This window comes from Lipotes vexillifer, unplaced genomic scaffold (assembly GCF_000442215.2).
Source record: "Lipotes vexillifer unplaced genomic scaffold, Lipotes_vexillifer_v1.1 scaffold926, whole genome shotgun sequence".
NCBI classification, from domain to species: Eukaryota; Metazoa; Chordata; class Mammalia; order Artiodactyla; family Lipotidae; genus Lipotes; species Lipotes vexillifer.
In genome coordinates, this window is record NW_006798085.1 from 427,085 (window position 1) to 446,394 (window position 19,310).

The 19,310-nt window shown below is 40.2% G+C and overlaps 1 protein-coding gene across 1 annotated transcript in view; it reads left to right on the top strand.

The window, feature by feature from the left end:
- TEX11 (testis expressed 11) overlaps positions 1-19,310 on the top strand; it is a 358,382-nt gene that overhangs the window by 3,091 nt on the left and 335,981 nt on the right. The gene's annotated exons all lie outside the window — the stretch shown is intronic.

Here is a 19,310-nt window from a genome sequence, read left to right on the forward strand (position 1 = left end):
TTCCCTATATTGTTGCTAATATTTGGTATTGCCAGACTTTAGAAATTGTGCATGAGTGAAGGGTTTTTAAAATTAATTAATTAATTAGTTTAGGCTGCATTGGGTCTTAATTGCTGCGCGCAGGCTTTCTCTAGTTGCGGCGAGTGGGGGCTGATTTTTGTTGTGGTGTGAAGGCTTCTTATTGTGGTGGCTTCTCTTGTTGCGGAGCATGGGCTCTAGGTGTGTGGGCTTCAGTAGTTGTGGCACGTGGGCTCAGTAGTTGTGGCTCGCAGGCTCTAGAGCGCAAGCTCAGTAGTTGTGGTGCACAGGCTTCTTATCACGGTGGCTTCTCTTGTTGCGGAGCACGGGCTGTAGGTGCGCGGGCCTCAGTAGCTGTGGTACGCGGACTCTAGAGCGCAGGCTCAGTAGTTGCGGTGTGCGGGCTTAGTTGCTCTGCGGCATGTGGGATCTTCCCAGACCAGGGATTGAACCCGTGTCCCCTGCATCGGCAGGTGGATGCTTAACCACTGCGCCACCAGGGAAGTCTGGTGGTGGTGGTTTTAATTAACATTTTATCCTGGGGTAATTTTAGATTTACAGAATAGTTACAGAGATAGTGCAGAGAGTTCCCAGACACCTATCAGCCAGTTCTGTTTTCTCTCATGTTATCATTATTATGTGGGTGTTTTAATTTGCATTTCTCTGTCAACTAGTGAACTTGGATATATTTTCATAAATTTATTGACCATTTCTTTTCTGTGTACACAACCTTTTCAGTCAGATTTTGTAAAAATGGACCACAAAGGGCCATGTGATGGCTTAGCTTATTTTCTTCTCAGGGAGAATTGACCTAACATCCCTCTTTTTGTACCAACAATTCCAATAAATTTCAAGGCCAAAAAGGAATACAAATTGGTCTGAGTTATACTCACTGGGTCTAAATAATTATAACTCCTTTTCTGCATGTCAGGTCTTCAACTATTTGAAGGTAGTTATGTCCCCTGGGATGTCTCTTCTTCAGATTCAGCATTTTTAGTTCTTTCAGTCATTTCTCATATTACATGGTTTCTAGTCCTCTCATCATTTTGTGTGCGGTGCTCTGAACGTTCTCTGTTCTTTTCATGTTATTCCTTAAAGTATGGTACCCAGAACAGAACACAATTCTCTAGGTTCGATATGATCAGCTCAAAATAATCTTTCTCTTTAGATTCAGGAGTGATCATCACTGTCTTTAGATACCGATATAGCTAAGATTGATTTTTTTTTCTTTTTTTGGGTGGTGGCAGTCACAGCACACTAATGACTCATTTTGAGCTTTTGGTCCCCAGAAGACCCTCAGTCTTTTTTTTTTTTTTTTCGGTACACGGGTCTCTCACTGTGTGGCCTCTCCTGTTGCGGACCACAGGCTCCGGATGCGCAGGCTCAGCGGCCATGGCTCACGGGCCCAGCCGCTCCGCGGCACATGGGATCTTCCCAGACCGGGGCACGAACCCGTGTCCCCTGCATCGGCAGGCGGACTCTCAACCACTGCGCCACCTGGGAAGCCCCCTAGTTATCTATTTTATATATAGTAGTGTGTATATGTCAATCCCAATCTCCCAATTTATCCCTCCTCCCTCTTTCCCCCTTGGTAACCATAAGTTTGTTTTCTACATCTGTGACTCTATTTCTGTTTTATAGATAGGTTCATTTGTACCATTTTTCTTAGATTCCACATATAAGTGATATCACATGATATTTGTCTTTCTCTGTCTGAGATCTACTTCACTCAGTATGACAGTCTCTAGGTCCATCCATTTTGATGCAAATGGCATTATTTCGTTCTTTTTTATGGATGAGTAATATTCCATTGTATATATGTACCACATCTTCTTTATCCATTCCTCTGTTGATGGACATTTAGGTTGCTTCCATGTCCCAGGTATTATAAATAGTGCTGTAGTGAACATTGGGGTACATGTATCTTTTCGAATTATGGTTTTCTCCCGGTATATGCCCAGGAGTGGGATTGCAGGATCATATGGTAGCTCTATTTTTACTTTTTTAGAGGAACCTCCGTAGTGTTCTCCATAGTGGCTGCACCAATTTACATTCCCACCAACAGTATAGGAGGAGGGTTCCCTTTTCTCCACACCCTCTCCAGCATTTATCATTTGTAGATTTTTTGATGGCCATTGTGACTGGTGTGAGGTGATAACTTGTAGTTTTGATTTGCATTTCTCTAATAATTAGTGATGTTAAGCATCTTTTCATGTGTCTGTTGGCCATCTGTAGCCTTCTATGGAGAAACGTCTATTTAGGTCTTCTGCCCATTTTTTGATTGGGTTGTTTGTTTTTTTGATACTGAGGTGCAGGAGCTGTTTGTATATTTTGGAGATTAAATCCTTGTTGGTTGCTTCTTTGCAAATATTTTCTCCCATTCCGTGGGTTGTCCTTTTGTATTGTTTATGGTTTCCTTTGCTGTACAAAAGCTTTTAAGTTTCAGTAGGTCCCATTTGTTTATTTTTGTTTTTATTTTCATTACGCTAGGAGGTAGATCAAAAAAGATCTTGCTGAGATTTATGTCAGAGTGTGTTCTGCCTGTTTTCCTCTAAGAGTTTTATGGCATCCGGTCTTACATTTAGGTCTTTAATCCATTTAGAGTTTATTTTTGTGCACGGTGTTAAAGAATGTTCTAATTTTATTTTTTTACATGGGGCTGTCCAGTTTTTCCAGCACCATTTATTGAGGATACTCTCTTTTCCCCATTGTGTATTCTTGCCTCCTTTGTCATAGATCAGTTGACCGTAGTTGCGTGGGTTTATCTCTGGGCTTTCTATCCTGTTCTTTTTTTCTGCCAGTACCATACTGTTTTTTTTTTTTGCAGTATGCGGGCCTCTCATTGTTGTGGCCTCTCCCGTTGTGGAGCACAGGCTCTGGACGCACAGGCTCAGTGGCCATGGCTCACGGACCTAGCCGCTCCGCGGCATGTGGGGTCTTCCCGGACTGGGGCACGAACCCGTGTCCCCTGCGTCGGCAGGCAGACTCTCAACCACTGCACCACCAGGGAAGCCCCATACTGTTTTGATTATTGTAGCTGTGTAGTATAGTCTGAAGTCAGGGAGCCTGATTCCTCCAGCTCCATTATTCTTTCTCAAGATTGCTTTGCTATTCATGGTCTTTTGTGTTTCCATACAAATTGTAAAATTTTTTGTTCTAGTCATGTGAAAAATGCCATTGGTAATTTGATAGGGTTTGCATGGAATTTGTAGATTGCTTTGGGTAGTATAGTCATTTTGACAATATTGATTCTTCCCGTCCAAGAATATGGTATAGCTCTCCATCTGCTTGTGTCATCTTTGATTTCTTTCATCAGTATCTTATAGTTTTCTGAGTACAGGTCTTTTCCCTCCTTCGGTAGGTTTATTCCTAGTTATTTTTTGTCTTTTTAACGCGTTGGTAAATGGGATTGTTTCCTTAACTTCTCTTTCTACTCTTTCATTGTTAGTGTATAGGAATGCAAGAGATTTCTGTGTATTATTTTTTTTATTTTTATTTTTTGCGGTATGCGGGCCTCTCACTGTTGTGGTCTCTCCCGTTGTGGAGCACAGGGTCCGGACGCGCAGGCTCAGCGGCCATGGTTCATGGGCCCAGCCGCTCCGCGGCATGTTGGATCTTCCTGGACCGGGGCACGAACCCGTGTCCCCTGCATCAGCAGCGGACTCTCAACCACTGCGCCACCAGGGAAGCCCTCTGTGTATTATTTTTGTATCCTGCAACTTTACCAAATTTGTTGATGAGCTCTAGTCCTCTGAGTATACTTATTCCACCTGCCTGATTTGCTCTAGTATTCTGAGAATGCCTATTCAACCTGCCTGACAAAGCCTGGCAACTCTCTTGTTCTATACTTGGCTTTATCTCTAGATTTAGAATTTTCATTCATCTCTTTGAAGGATTCTTGGGGCTCTCTGTACATGAACGTCTGTTACCAACTCCTATTCAACGTTTTCCCCAGCTTTATTGAGATATAATTGACATATAATATTGTATAAGTTTAAGGTGTATGGCATAGTGATTTTTATATATGTATATACTGCAAAGTGATTATGGAAATAATGTTAGTTAAGACATTTGTCACCTCACATAGTTACAGTTTTGGGGAGGGATGAGGGAAATGGGTGAGGGTGGTGAAAGTGGACGAACATCCTGTTCACTGTTGAGGCTGCCTTCTTTTTTCTTTTTTTTTTTTTTTTTTTTTCGCGGTACACGCGCCTCTCACTGTTGTGGCCTCTCCCGTTGTGGAGCACAGGCTCCGGATGCGCAGGCTCAGCGGCCATGGCTCACGGGCCCAGCCGCTCCGCGGCATGTGGGATCTTCCCAGACCGGGGCACAAACCCGTGTCCCCTGCATCAGCAGGCGGTCTCCCAACCACTGCGCCACCAGGGAAGCCCAAGACTGCCTTCTTGATGGTGAACAAAGTTTGATGCCACACTATGCTATCCTGCTCCTGACCTACAGCCTCCAGGGATTTCAGCTCTGTAGTACTTTTTCCTTTCTCTCTCCTCAACTTCCTCTTTCCTTTTCCTTTTCTTATTCTTTCTTTCTTAGAAATTAACTTTATTGAGATATACTTTACATACAATAAAATTCACACACTTTAAAAAACAATTATTTATTGTTTGTCTGCATTGGGTCTTCACTGCTGCATGCGGGCTTCCTCTAGTTGTGGCTAGCGGGGGCTACTCTTTGTTGCAGTGTGCAGGCTTCTCATTTTGGTGGCTTCTCTTGTGGAGCATGGGCTCTAGGCATATGGGCTTCAGTAGTTGCAGCCCGCAGGCTCAGTAGTTGCAGCACATGGGTCCTAGAGCACGTGGGCTTCAGTAGTTGTGGGGCGTGGGCTCGGAGTTGTGGTGCGTGGGCTCTAGGGTGCGTGGGCTTCAGTAGTTGTGTGTGGGCTCTGCAGTTGTGGCTTGCGGGCTCTAGAGCACAGGCTCAGTAGTTGTGGTGCACAGGCTGAGTTGCTCCACGGCATGTGGGATCTTCCCGGACAAGGGATCGAACTTGTGTCCCCTGCATTGGCAGGCGGATTCTTAACCACTGTGTCACCAGGGAAGTCCAGAATTCACACACTTTAAGTGTATAGGTTGATGCTTTGTGTGTGTGTGTGTGTGGGGGGGCAAATGTAACCTGTATAACCACCATTACAATCAAGAAATAAAACATTTTCATCTCAGAGAATTCTACCATACCCCTTTGCTGTCAATCTACCCACAACCTTCTACCCCAGTCAACCACTATTCTGATTTCTGTCACTGCAGATTAGTTTATAAATGAAATCATTCAGTATATACTCTTTTTTCCTATGGTGTCTTTTTTTTTTTTTTTTTTTTTTGTGGTACACGGGCCTCTCTTGTGGCCTCTCCGGTTGCGGAGCACAGGCTCCGGACGCACAGGCTCTGTGGCCATGGCTCACGGGCCTAGCCGCTCTGCGGCATGTGGGATCTTCCCGGACTGGGGCATGAACTTGTGTCCCCTGCATCAGCAGGTGGACTCTTAACCACTGTGCCACCCAGGAAGCCCCCCTGTGGTGTCTTTCACTAAGCATAATCGTTTTGAGAGTCATCCATATTGTTTCATATATAAATAGTTAATTCTTTTTTATTGTTTAGTAGCATTCCACTGAATGACTAGATCACAATTTGTTTATTCATCAGTTGGTGGACATTTTTGACTATCATGACTAAAGTTGCTATGAATATTCATGTATAAGTTTTAAGTGATTTAGGTTTTCATTTCTCTTGGGGAGAATATCTAGGAATGGATTTGCTGAGATGTAAAGTGCTTTTGTAACCAGGTTTTACAGATTATTTCCTTCCTGGAGGACAGGTTTTGAAAGGCCCAAATTCTTAATTTAAGAAACAGTAGCATCTGGGCTGGGGGTGTTTCCTAAAACTGTCCTGCTTGATTCAGAAAGAAAAAGTTCCTCATCTTGACAAGCACCAGGACCATACAAAATAGAAGGTGACTTAACATGGGAATAGCAAAAAGTTGAGTGTTGTTGAATAGTAGTACCAAGATAATTCAGGCCAGTTGTCCACCTCAACATGAGCATTATTTCTTCTTAAAGAATGGCAACTGTTTTATCAAGCTTTGGAACTCCCTTTCCTGTTGTTACTTTGAAGACAGTTCTCCTTTTTCTAGATTTCTAACATCTTTGTATTTGCTATAATATAAATATCTGTATGGTCCATTAAAATATCCAAGTTTGGGGGCTTCCCTGGTGGCGCAGTGGTTGAGAGTCCGCCTGCTGATGCAGGGGACATGGGTTCGTGCCCCGGTCCGGGAGGATCCCACAAGCCGCGGAGCGGCTGGGCCCGTGAGCCATGGCCACTGGGCCTGTGCGTCCGGAGCCTGTGCCCCGCAATGGGAGAGGCCACAGCAGTGAGAGGCCTGCATACTGCAAAAAAAAAAAAAAAACAACAACCAAGTTTTTACTTTCTTTTTTCTGTTAAATCTGTGACAACTGTTAAGGAAGTAGGTATTAACAATTTGTATCATTAAATCTTCAGAAGCCAATGACAGTATATACTTTAGACCAGCCCTGTACAATAGAAATATAATGTGACCTACAGTGTAATTTAAAAATTTCTAGTAGCCACATTTAAAAAACAGAGAGAAACAGGTACAATTATTTTAAATAGTAATAATATAATAATTTTGATACTCTGTTTATAGCCCTACATATCCAAAATATTATTTCAACATGTAATCAATATAGAAAATTACTGAGCTATTTTACATTTTTTATACTAAATCTTTGAAATCTGGTGTGTACTTTACAGTTATAGCCCATCTCAATTTGGACTAACTACATTTCAGGTGCTCAGTAGTCACATGTGGCTGCCATGTTAGACTGCAGGTCTAGACTGAAAAGTTTATTAGGAAAACTCACTCAAGATAATTGACTTTCATTGAATCTCAAAGGACTTTATTCATTTGAAAGCCTCCCTCAACAGTTTTTTCCCATTCCTTTAAATGCCACAGTGGGATCCTCAGATTAGGAGTGATGGAATTATTAGGAAGTGTCCCAAGAGTGTGCCATGTAGCTCAGAGTCATAAGCACAGCGTCTGTATGGCCTGTGCAGAAATCTTGTTGATATACTTGTTGGAGTCATCTGGTATGCACTTATTAGGTAGAAATAATATAGTTTATGAAATAAAGAGACAGTGTAACTAACAAAATGGAACTTTGTTAGTATACCATACAGTGTGTTTCAAGCTCTGGCCCCTACATACCTTTCTAATGGTATTTCCTGTAACCTTCCTTTACCCTTTTTTCCAGCCATACATAACTACTTATGGTTATTTGAACCCATTGTGCTTTCCACACCTGCATGTTTTTCCTTCTGTTTGGTATGTTGCCTGCAAACTCTTAAGTGATCCTTCAAGACCCACCTCAAATAGCACTCAGTGAAGCCTATTCTGCCATCCCTATATCCCAACTCTCAAACGGGTAGTTACGTAATTCTTCCTTTATATTTCTGTAGTGTCTTGCACTCACAGCACTTATTATATTGTAAGTTTTCTCATTTTAATTTCTGTTAATATTGTGTGATCTGCTTGATGGTATAGACTGTTTCACTCATCTTTGTATTCCTAGTAAGATCCCTAGTATCTGCCTGATATCAAGCATTCAATAAATGTTTGTTGTATGAACTTTTACAAGAAGAAATATAGACACCAGCCAAAGCAGAAAGTACAGTTGTGGATTTTGTTCATGCTGTACTACTAATAGCTTTGATCTTGGGCAAGTTAATTAACTTCCCTGTAGCTTATTTTAATTAATTATAAAATTAGAGTGGGTTACTAGAATTTTAAGGTGACTTACAGCTCTAAAAAATTGGTTGATTGATACATTTGTATACCATACATCTTGTGTGGAAATGTGTGTAAGCTCCTCAAGGGAGGGAACTGTGTCTTGTTTACATTATTCTTGGTGCTTAGCAAGATACTTGATTATCATTAAATGTTTATTGAATTAATGAATGAAATAACTCTTGTCTCTTTCATTCATATTGCCCACAAGGATAGTAACACTGTCACCAGGAATGATGCTATATATTTCTGATGATGATTTGGAAATGCACATGGGCTCAGATAAAACTTTCCTGTGTTATTCTATCACCATCAAAAGCAGTTCATAAGATGCTTAATTGTTTATGACATTTTGCTTAGCAATCCTCTAAATAACTAGTGCATTCTGTTAGGAATGGAAAGGCTAAAGATACCTCGTGTGGAAAATTAGCCGTCATGCATTTGGTTTCATTAAATATTTGACTTTTTTTGCAAGCAAGTTTTATGTGTATTATGTGTAGTTTACAATAGTATAGAGATAAGAAATCACAAGGACAGTTGAATCAACTTAGGTTTCCTTCTTCCTTCAAAGACCTCTTTGGTGAGAGTTGCTGTAATGTACTCAGCTAATCCACTTCAGCCTTCCAGCTGTGTTGTTATAGTCTACTTATTGCATTCCCAACGTTTCCATGTATTGTTTTTGGTCTGATTTAGATGTGAATCTACTGGGAAGGTGTCTTGGATAAGTCTGTCTTCAGTGCCTAGTGCATTGTTAACACTCAGTAAACAAGTTAATTAATTAAGTTGTTAAAAAGATAGAAATAGCCTTTGGTAACCATGGTAACTAAAAGCAGATATTAGCTGAATAGAAGACTCAGTCAAGAGCAGTAGGGTTCAGCTACAATGGGTAAGATGATGTGATGAGAATAAAAGAGTAATACGTACAGATACTTTGTAAATATATACAGATGCTTAGGGGTAGGATTGGTTGGATTGGCAAATTGAGATTGGTTATTGACCTTGCATTTTATAGGAGTGTGAAAGAAATAAAATACCAGATTCATTGCAACATTTATACAATGTGCATTTGGTTGAGAGGACTGAGTTGTGGCTTCTTTGAGATATTCCTCCTACTGCTATGGTTTTTTCAATGTAAGTATAATTCTACTCTTTAGTCTTGAAAGTTTAGTACCTTGGATGTGACTGGATGTCTTTCCTCACCAGAATCAAGTTGGAAATTCCTTCTTTGGTTAGCATGATATAGTCAGCTCTTGCCTTTTTACCTCCCGCCACCACCCAGCCAGTTGCCCTCCAAAATTTTACATAGCTTTATCTCCTAATGAGCCCAGGCCTAGGTTTGTTTCAGTCCCTGAGCCAGTTCTGTACAGGGCAAGAAAGAATAACAGTATTATGTTGTAGGGAAGAGACTGGTTTGGAATGAAGTCATACTGGCCATCAGATTTGAGATTTACCATGCTAGGGGCATACTGTAGGCACCTGTTGAGCTTTAGAACTGTATCATTACTGACTGTCATGATTTTCATGGAGCTAGCCTGCCCTGTATCCTTTCCTATTGCTCTCCAGGACCAAGATGCTGCTCAGAACTACAATACACTGCTGTGAATAATTCTCTTGGAACTATGGTTCATGCAGTTTCATCTGACTTCTGCATTAGGATTCGCTGCTTGGATTCTCTTGTGCCATACCCAATTTGTCAGTTGGGTCCTCCTGGAACATTGTATATGAAAAATGATCGTCTCTCTGACCATTAGAAAGTATGATTTACAGTGTGGTTTTGTCTGTCACTAAACCTGTTTGTCCTGAGTTTGCTTGAGTTTTTTTGCCATGCCCTTTTGATACTGTTATGGACATTTTGACTGTCCTCATTAAAAGTAGCCTCTGCTGGAATAGTTTTTCTTAGCTTACAATCAGAATTATAGCTATTTTACGTTTGGTAGTGTATATATGTCCATGCCACTCTCTCACTTTGTCCCAGCTTACCCTTCCCCCTCCCAGTATCCTCAACACTCTGAATGGTGTTGGCTCATTTCTTCTCTTTCTGCTGTTTTTTAGTTTTCTCAGAGTCGTGGCAAGTGAGTTCTTCCAGGCCTTTTCCAATAGGCCTAGTATAGTGGAAGGACAGGATTTCAAATTAGAAAGCCTGAGTTCAGCTCCTAGTTTGCTACTTCCTCTTTCTGTCACCTTTGAGAAGTCACTATACTTTGTTATATCTCAGTTCCTGCATCTTATAAAAGTATCTCCCTTACAGAGTAGATTGATGATTAAATGAGAATGCATGTGAAAAAGCTTTGAGACTGTAAAGCACTATGCAAATGTTAATTTTATTGTCATTTTTGGTTCTTTTCTCACTGAAGAAATTGCAAGTAATCATTGTGATTTGGAGTAAAATCTTGAATTGACCCTGGCAAGTCTTTGAACTGCTTTGGCTTTTGAATGACTGGTTGAGTTGATGGAGGTCACTGGGAGAGACTTGGCAGGACTGTTGATAGATTTTTTCCATGTTGTAAGAGAAGCTCCCTTCCTCAAGGACAGGGAAGAAGTTTATTTTCTATTATACTGTACCTAGAATGCTGTCTACCTAATCAGAATTAATTGGTACAGATTAACGTGGCTGCCTCAATAGAGTGACTCCCCAGTTTTAACTAGGATGAATCTCATTTAAATTAAATGGACTGGGGGCTTCCCTGGTGGTGCAGTGGTTGAGAGTCCACCTGCTGATGCAGGGGGCACGGGTTCGTGCCTTGGTCCGGGAGGATCCCACATGCCATGGAGTGTGTGGGCCCGTCAGCCATGGCTGCTGAGCCTGCGCGTCCGGAGCCTGTGCTCTGCACCGGGAGAGGCCACAACAGTGAGAGGCCCGCGTATCACAAAAAAAATTTAAAACAATATTGACTGCAATCATGTTGTAAATCATAGTTTATTTCAGTAGCCAGGAAGATAATTTAATCATTTTTTTCAAAATGTACAATATTGCCTGTTATAACCTTAATACAGAGTGTTGTTTTCACATCTCAGGAATAGGCTGTATTTATAGAAGCTTTTTTCTAAGCTTCTCTCAGAAGCAAGTCTCTCCTTCATAGTGTAACTCTCAAGCATTCAACTATGGGATCTCTATTACTTACTCAGCTTTGCTGACTGCATTTTATCCTCAAGAACGGCAGTGCTCTCATTGCCACAGCTGGTGTTAGTCAGGTTGCTCAACTGAATGACACTGAAAATATGTTTTGAAAGGACCAGAATTATTTTGACAAAGAATGAATTATATAAAATATTAAGAGAACATTCACAAATCAAAATTAACTCCTTAACAGTCTCATATACTATGTAACTAGGAGTTATAATTGTTATTCTAATAAAGTATATTTGGATTTTTTTAAAAGGAAGTCAAATTAAAAAATTTATATTGGATTTTTTCTTTTCAAAAACATTTCAAGAAATCTGTTTTTAAAAGATATTTGGATTTTTAAAAACATTTAAAAATTTTCCTAATTATTTTTTTAAATTGAGATATAATTGACATACAACATTATATTAGTTTCAGGTTTACAACATAATGATTCAGTATTCGTGTATATTACAAAATGATCAGCACAATACGTCTAGTTTAACATCCATCACCATACATAGAAAATTTTTTTCTTGTGTTGATAACTTTTAATATTTACTCTTTTTTTTAAACATCTTTATTGGAGTATAATTGCTTTACCAAGGTGTGTTAATTTCTGCTTTATAACAAAGTGAATCAGATATACATATGCATATGTCCCCATATCTCTTCCCTCTTGCGTCTCCCTCCGTCCCTCCCACCCTCCCTATCCCACCCCTCTACGTGGTCACAAAGCACCAAGCTGATCTCCGAGTGCTATGGGGCTGCCTCCCACTAGCTATCTATTTTAGGTTTGGTAGTGTATATATGTCCATGCCACTCTTTCACTTTGTCACAGCTTCCCCTTCCCCCTCCCTGTGTCCTCAAGTCCATTCTCTAATAGGTCTGCATCTTTATTCCCGTCTTGCCCCTAGGTTATTCATGACCAATTTTTTTTTTAGATTCCATATATATGTGTCAGCATACGGTATTTGGTTTTCTCTTTCTGACTTACTTCACTCTGTATGACAGACTCTAGGTCCATCCACCTGACGACAAATAACTCAGTTTTGTTTCTTTTTATGGCTGAGTAATATTCCATTGTATATATGTGCCACATCTTCTCTATCCATTCATCTGTTGATGGACACTTAGGTTGCTTCCATGTTCTGTCTATTGTAAATACAGCTGCAATGAACATTTTGGTACATGACTCTTTTTGAATTATGGTTTTCTCAGGGTATATGCCCAATAGTGGGATTGCTGGGTCGTATGGTAGTTCTATTTTTAGTTTTTTAAGGAACCTCCATACTGTTCTCCACAGTGGATGTATGAATTTACGTTCCCACCAACAGTGCAAGAGGGTTCCCTTTTCTCCACACCCTCTCCAGCATTTATTGTTTGTAGATTTTTTGATGATGGCCATTCTGACCAGTGTGAGATGATACCTCATTGTAGTTTTGATTCACATTTCTCTAATGATTAATGATGTTGAGCATTCTTTCATGTGTTTGTTGGCAATCTGTATATCTTCTTTGGAGAAATGTCCATTTAGGTCTTCTGCCCATTTTGGGCTAAGGTTGTTCGTTTTTTTGATATTGAGCTGCATGAGCTGCATGTAAATTTTGGAAATTAATACTTTCTCACTTGCTTCATCTGCAGATATTTTCTCCCATTCTGAGGGTTGTCTTTTGGTCTTGTTTATGGTTTCCTTTGCTGTGCAAAAGCTTTTAAGCTTCATTAGGTCCCATTTGTTTATTTTTGTTTTTATTTCCATTGCTCTAGGAGCTGGGTCAAAAAGAATCTTGCTGTGATTTATGTCATAGAGTGTTCTGCCTATGTTTTCCTCTAAGAGTTTGATACTGTCTGGCCTTAACATTTAGGTGTTTAATCCATTTGGAGTTTTTTTTTATGTATTGTGTTAGGCAGTGTTCTAACTTCATTGTTTTATGTGTAGCCGTCCAGTTCTCCCAGCACCACTTACTGAAGAGGCTGTCTTTTCTCCATTGTATATTCTTGCCTCCTTTATCAAAGATAAGGTGACGATATGTGCTTGGGTTTATCTCTGGGCTTTCTATCCTGTTCCATTGATCTATATTTCTGTTTTTGTGCCAGTACCATACTGTCTTGATTACTGTAGATTTGTACTATAGTCTGAAGTCAGGGAGCCTGATTCCTCCAGCTCTGTTTTTCTTTCTCACGATTGCTTTTGCTATTCGGGGTCTTTTGTGTTTCCATACGAATTGTGAGATGTTTTGTTCTAGTTCTGTGACAGATGCCAGTGGCAGTATATTGCGATTGCATTGAATCTGTACGTTGCTTTGGGTAGTATAGTCATTTTCACAGTGTTGATTCTTCCAATCCAAGAACATGGTATACCTCTCCATCTATTAGTATCATCTTTAATTTCTTTCATCAGTGTCTTATAGTTTTCTTCGTACAGATCTTTTGTTTCCTTAGGTAGGTTTATTCCTAGATATTTTATTCTTTTTGTTGCAGTGGTAAATGGGAGTGTTTTCTTAATTTTACTTTCAGATTTTTCATCATTAGTGTATAGGAATGCAAGAGATTTCTGTGCATTAATTTTGTATCTTGCTGCTTTACCAAATTCATTGATTAGCTCTAGTAGTTTTCTGGTAGCATCTTTAGGATTCTCTATGTATAGTATTATGTCATCTGCAAACAGTGAGAGCTTTACTTCTTCTTTTCCGATTTGGATTCCTTTTATTTCTTTTTCTTCTCTGATTTCTGTGACTAAAACTTCCAAAACTATGTTGAATAAGAGTGGTGAGAGTGGGCAACCTTGTCTTGTTTCTGATCTTAGTGGGAATGCTTTCTGTTTTTCAGCATTGAGGAGGATGTTGGCTGTGGGTCTGTCATATATGGCCTTTATTATGTTGAGGAAAGTTCCCTCTATGCCTACTTTCTGGAGGGCTTTTATTATAAATAGGTGTTGAATTTTGTCGAAAGCTTTCTCTGCATCTACTGAGATGATCATATGGATTTTCTCCTTCAGTTTGTTAATATGGTTTATCACATTGATTGATTTGCGTATATTGAAGAATCCTTGCATTCCGGGGATAAACCCCACTTGATCGTGGTGTATGATCCTTTTGATGTGCTTTTGGATTCTGTTTGCTAGTATGTTGTTGAGGATATTTGCATCTATGTTCATCAGTGATATTGGCCTCTAGTTTTCTTTTTTTGTGACATCTTTGTCTGGTTTTGGTATCAGGGTGATGGTGGACTCGTAGAATGAGTTTGGGAGTGTTCCTCCCTCTGCTATATTTTGGAAGAGTTTGAGAAGGATAGGTGTTAGCTCTTCTCTAAATGTTTGATAGAATTCACCCGTGAAGCCATCTGGTCCTGGGCTTTTGTTTGTTGGAAGATTTTTAATCATAGTCTCAATTTCAGTGCTTGTGATTGGTCTGTTCATATTTTCTATTTATTCCTGGTTCAGTCTTGGAAGGTTGTGCATTTCTAAGGCTTTGTCCATTTCTTCCAGGTTGTTCATTTTATTGGCATAGAGTTGCTTGTAGTAATGAGTCATGATCCATTGTATTTCTGCAGTATCAGTTGTCACTTCTTCTTTTTCATTTTTAATTCTATTGATTTGAGTCTTCTCCCTTTTTCTCTTGATGAGTCTGGCTAATGGATTATCAATTTTCTTTATCTTCTCGAAGAACCAGCTTTTAGTTTTACTGATCTCTGCTATTGTTTCCTTCATTTCTTTTTCATTTATTTCTGATTTGATCTTTATGATTTCTTTCCTTCAGCTAACTTTGGGGTTTATTTGTTCTTCTTTCTCTAATTGCTTTAGGTGCAAGGTTAGGTTGTTTATTCGAGATGTTTCCTGTTTCTTAAGGTAGGATTTTATTGCTATAAACTTCCCTCTTAGAACTGCTCTTGCTGCATCCCATAGGTTTTGGGTTGTCATGTTTTCACTGTCATTTGTTTCTAGGTATTTTTTTGATTTCCTCTTTGATTTCTTCAGTGATCTCTTGGTTATTAAGTAGTGTATGGTTTAGCCTCCATGTGTTTGTATTTTTTACAGATTTTTTCCTCTAATTGATATCTAGTCTCATAGCGTTGTGGTTGGAAAAGATATTTGACACGATTTCAGTTTTCTTAAATTTACCAAGGCTTGATTTGTGACCCAAGATATGTATCCTGGAGAATGTTCCATGAGCACTTGAGAAGAATGTATATTCTGTTGTTTTTGGAGGCAGTGTCCTATAAATATCAATTAAGTCCATCTTGTTGAATGTATCATTTGAAGCTTGTGTTTCCTTATTTATTTTCATTTTGGATGATCTGTGCATTGGTGAAAGTGGGGTGTTAAAGTCCCCTACTATGAATGTGTTACTGTCGATTTCCCCTTTTATGGCTGTTAGTATTTGCTTTATGTATTGAGGTGCTCCTATGTTGGGTGCATTAATATTTACAATTATTATATCTTCTTCTTGGATCGATCCCTTAATCATTATGTAGTGTCCTTCTTTGTCTCTTGTAATAGTCTTTGTTTTAAAGTCTGTTTTGTCTGATATGAGAATTGCTACTCCAGCGTTCTTTTCATTTCCCTTTGCATGGAATATCTTTTTCCATCCCCTCACTTTCAGTCTGTATGTGTCCCTAGGTCTGACGTGGGTCTTTTTAGACAGCATATATACGGGTGTTGTTTTTGTATCCATTCAGCCAGTGTATGTCTTTTGGTAGTAGCATTTAATCCGTTTACATTTAAGGTAATTATTGATACGTATGTTTCTATTACCATTTTCTTAATTGTTCTGGGTTTGTTATTGTAGGTCTTTTCCTTCTCTTGTGTTTCCTGCCTAGAGAAGTTCCTTTAGCATTTGTTGTAAAGCTGGTTTGGTGGTGCTGAATTCTCTTAGCTTTGGCTTGTCTGTAAAGGTATTAATTTCTCCATCAAATCTGAATGAGGTCCTTGCTGGGTAGAGTAATCTTGGTTGTAGCTTTTTCTCCTTCATCACTTTAAATATGTTCTGCCCCTCCCTTATGGCTTGCAGAGTTTTTGTTGAAAGATCATCTGTCAAACTTATGGGGATTCCCTTGTATGTTATTTGTTGTTCTTCCCTTGCTGCTTTTAATATTTTTCTTTGTATTTAATTTTTGATAGCTTGATTAATATGTGTCTTGGCATGTTTCTCCTTGGATATATCCTGTATGGGACTCTCTGTGCTTCCTGGACTCGATTTAGGATGATTCATTGTCTATTTAGGTATTTCACAGATGCGGGGTACATCAAGTTGATTATGGAGATTTAATCCGCTGCTCCTGAGGCTGCTGGGAGAAATTCCCCTTTCTCTTCTGTTAGCACAGCTTCAGCTCTGGAGTTGGACGTGCCTCTCTGTGTAGGTTGCCTGAGGGCATCTGTTCTTCGCTCAGACAGGACGGGGTTAAAGGAACAGCTGATTCGGGTGCTTTGGATCACTCAGGCTGTGGGGGAGGGAGGGATACGGAGTTCGGGGTGAGCCTGCCGCGGCAGAGCCCAGCGTGACGTTGCACCAGCCAGAGGCGCGCCATGTGTTCTCCCGGGGGAAGTTGTCCCTGGATCCCGAAACCCTGGCAGTGGCGGGGTGCACAGGCTCCCGGGAGGGGTGGTGTGGATAGTGAACTGTGCTTGCACACAGGCTTCTTGGTGGCTGCAACAGCAGCCTTAGCGTCTCATGCCCATGTTTGGGGTCCGCCCTGATAGCCGCGGCTTGCGCCTGTCTCTGGAGCTCCTTTATGTGCGCTCTGAATCCCCTCTCCTTGTGCACCAGGAAACAAAGAGGCAAGAAAAAGTGTTTTGCCTCTTTGGCAGCTCCAGACTCCTTCCTGGACTCCCTCCTGGCATACTAGCTAGCCCCCTTCAGGCTGTGTTCTCGCAGGCAACCCCAGTCCTCTCCCTGGGATCCGACCTTGGAAGCCTGAGCCTCAGCTCCCAGACCCCGCCCGCCCAGGCGGATGAGCAGAGAAGCCTCTCGGGCTGGTGAGTGCTGGTCGACATCGATCCTCTGTGCGGGAATCTCTCCGCTTTGCCCTCTGCACCCCTGTTGCTGCGCTCTCCTCCGTGGCTCTGAAGCTTCCCCCCTCCACCACCTGCAGTCTCTGCCCGCGAAGGGGCTTCCTAGTGTGTGGAAACCTTTCCTCCTTCACAGCTCCCTCCCAGAGGTCCAGCTCCCATTCCTATTCTTTTGTGTCTGTTTTTTCTTTTGCCATACCCAGGTAGGTGGGGAGTTCCTTGCCTTTTGAGAAGTCTGAGGTCTTCTGCCAGCATTCAGTAGGTGTTCTGTAGGAATTGTTTCACATGTAGATGTATTTCTGATGTATTTGTGGGGAGGAAGGTGATCTCCATGTCTTACGCCTCTGCCATCTTGAAGCTCCTTCCAAGATTTACTCTTAACAATTTAAAAATATACAGTATAGTAATAACTATAGTTGCCATGCTGTATATTACATCTCTATGACCTATTTATTTTATAACTGGAAGTTTGTACCTTTTGACTTCCTTTACCCATTTGGCCCCCCCTCCACTTCCTGCTTCTGACAACCACCAGTCTGTTTCCTGTATCTTTGAGCCTTTTTTTAAAAAATGATTCCACGTGTAAGTGAGATCATACGGTACTTGTCTTTCTCTGTGTGACTTATTTCACTTAGTATAGTGCCTTTAAGGTCCATACCTGTTGCAGATGGCAAGATTTCATTCTTTTTTATGGCTGAATAACATTTTATTGTACATATTTAGCACATTTTTTAATCCATTCATCTATGGAGACTTAGGTTCTTTCCACATCTTGGCTATTGTAAATAATGCTGCAATGAACTTGGGGTTGCACAGGTCTTTTCAGGTTCGTGTTTTCATTTTCTTCAGATAAATACCCAGAAGTGGAATTGCTGGATCATATGGTAGTCCTATTTTTAATTTTTTGAGGATCCTGCCTACTGTTTTCCATAGTGGCTGCACCAATTTACATTTCCACGAACAGTGTTGAGGGTTCCCTTTTCTCCACGTCCCTGCCAGCACTTCTTATTGCTTGTCTTTTTATGATGGCCATTCTAACAGGTGTGAGGTGGTATCTCATTATGATTTTGATTTGCATTTCCTTGATGATTAATGATGTTGAACATCTTTTTTTTCATGTACCTGTTGGCCTTCACTGTGTTTTCCTTGGAAAAGTGTCTATTCAGACATTTTTAAATTGGATTTTCTTTTGCTATTAAGTTGTATGATTTCTTTATATATTTTGGATATTAAGCCCTTATCAGATACATGATTTGCAAATATTTTCTCCCATTCTAAACTTTCCTAGTTCTGTTATCAGTATTTTGAGCAAGGGCTATAATATATATATTTCTCAGCCTAATGCTTACCTAATCTTAGATGAATCAAGATATTTAATATTAGTCCTTCTGTTAACTAATTTATGGGAGTAAGGAAGCTAGAGGTTTTTCTTTTCATATGTATCATTACTTGAGGCATATGAAATATGTATGATATATTTTCCCTAATATCTCTGATTATGCAGTGGGTACTAAAGAGTCTATGAGCTTTAAAAAATGTTTGAGTGTATTTGAAAATAAGTTTCTTTGTGAAGTCTCTATGTGAATCTGTTTTCTGATATTTAACTGAAAAGTTTTCTTTTTAAAAAAAATTTATTATTTATTTTTGGCTGTGTTGGGTCTTTGTTGCTGCTCGCGGGCTTTCTCTAGTTGTGGTGAGTGGGGGCTACTTTTTGTTGTGGTGTGCGGGTTTCTCATTGTGGTGACTTCTGTTGTTGCAGAGCATGGGCTGTAGGCATGTGGGCTCAGTAGTTGTGGCTTATGGGCTCCGGAGTGCAGGCTCAGTAGTTGAGGCGCACGGGCTTATTTGCTTCTGTAGAATGTTGAATCTTCCTGGACCAGGGCTCGAACCCGTACCTCCTGCATTGTTAGGCAGATTCTTAACTACTGTGCCACCAGCAAAGTCCTGAAGATTTTTCATTTAGCAGATTTATTGTTCGTTGTAGCAAGTTAAAAACCTGTTTATTGTAGCAGATTAAAAATCTTCCAGAAGGTGCTCTTATGGTATTGTTATGAATATTAACAACATTTTTTTTAGTTAATGCTCAGAAATGTTGAAAATTAGAGACATGTAGGTTATGGAGACCTCTGTTACACAAGTTTGGAAAAACCTCAATTTTGATAATATGAAAGGCATCAATTATGGTTCTACATCATGTTTGGGTTTTAAGGAATTCTATGGCCTAATAAGATTCAGCTGTATCGGGTCTGGAGCTCAAGACCATTTAGAAAATGGTGACATCATTTGTACAGATTCAATAACTGGCTAATGTTGTTGCTAATTGAGCATGTCATTTTTTTCTCACAAAGTAAGGTCAAGACTTCAGCG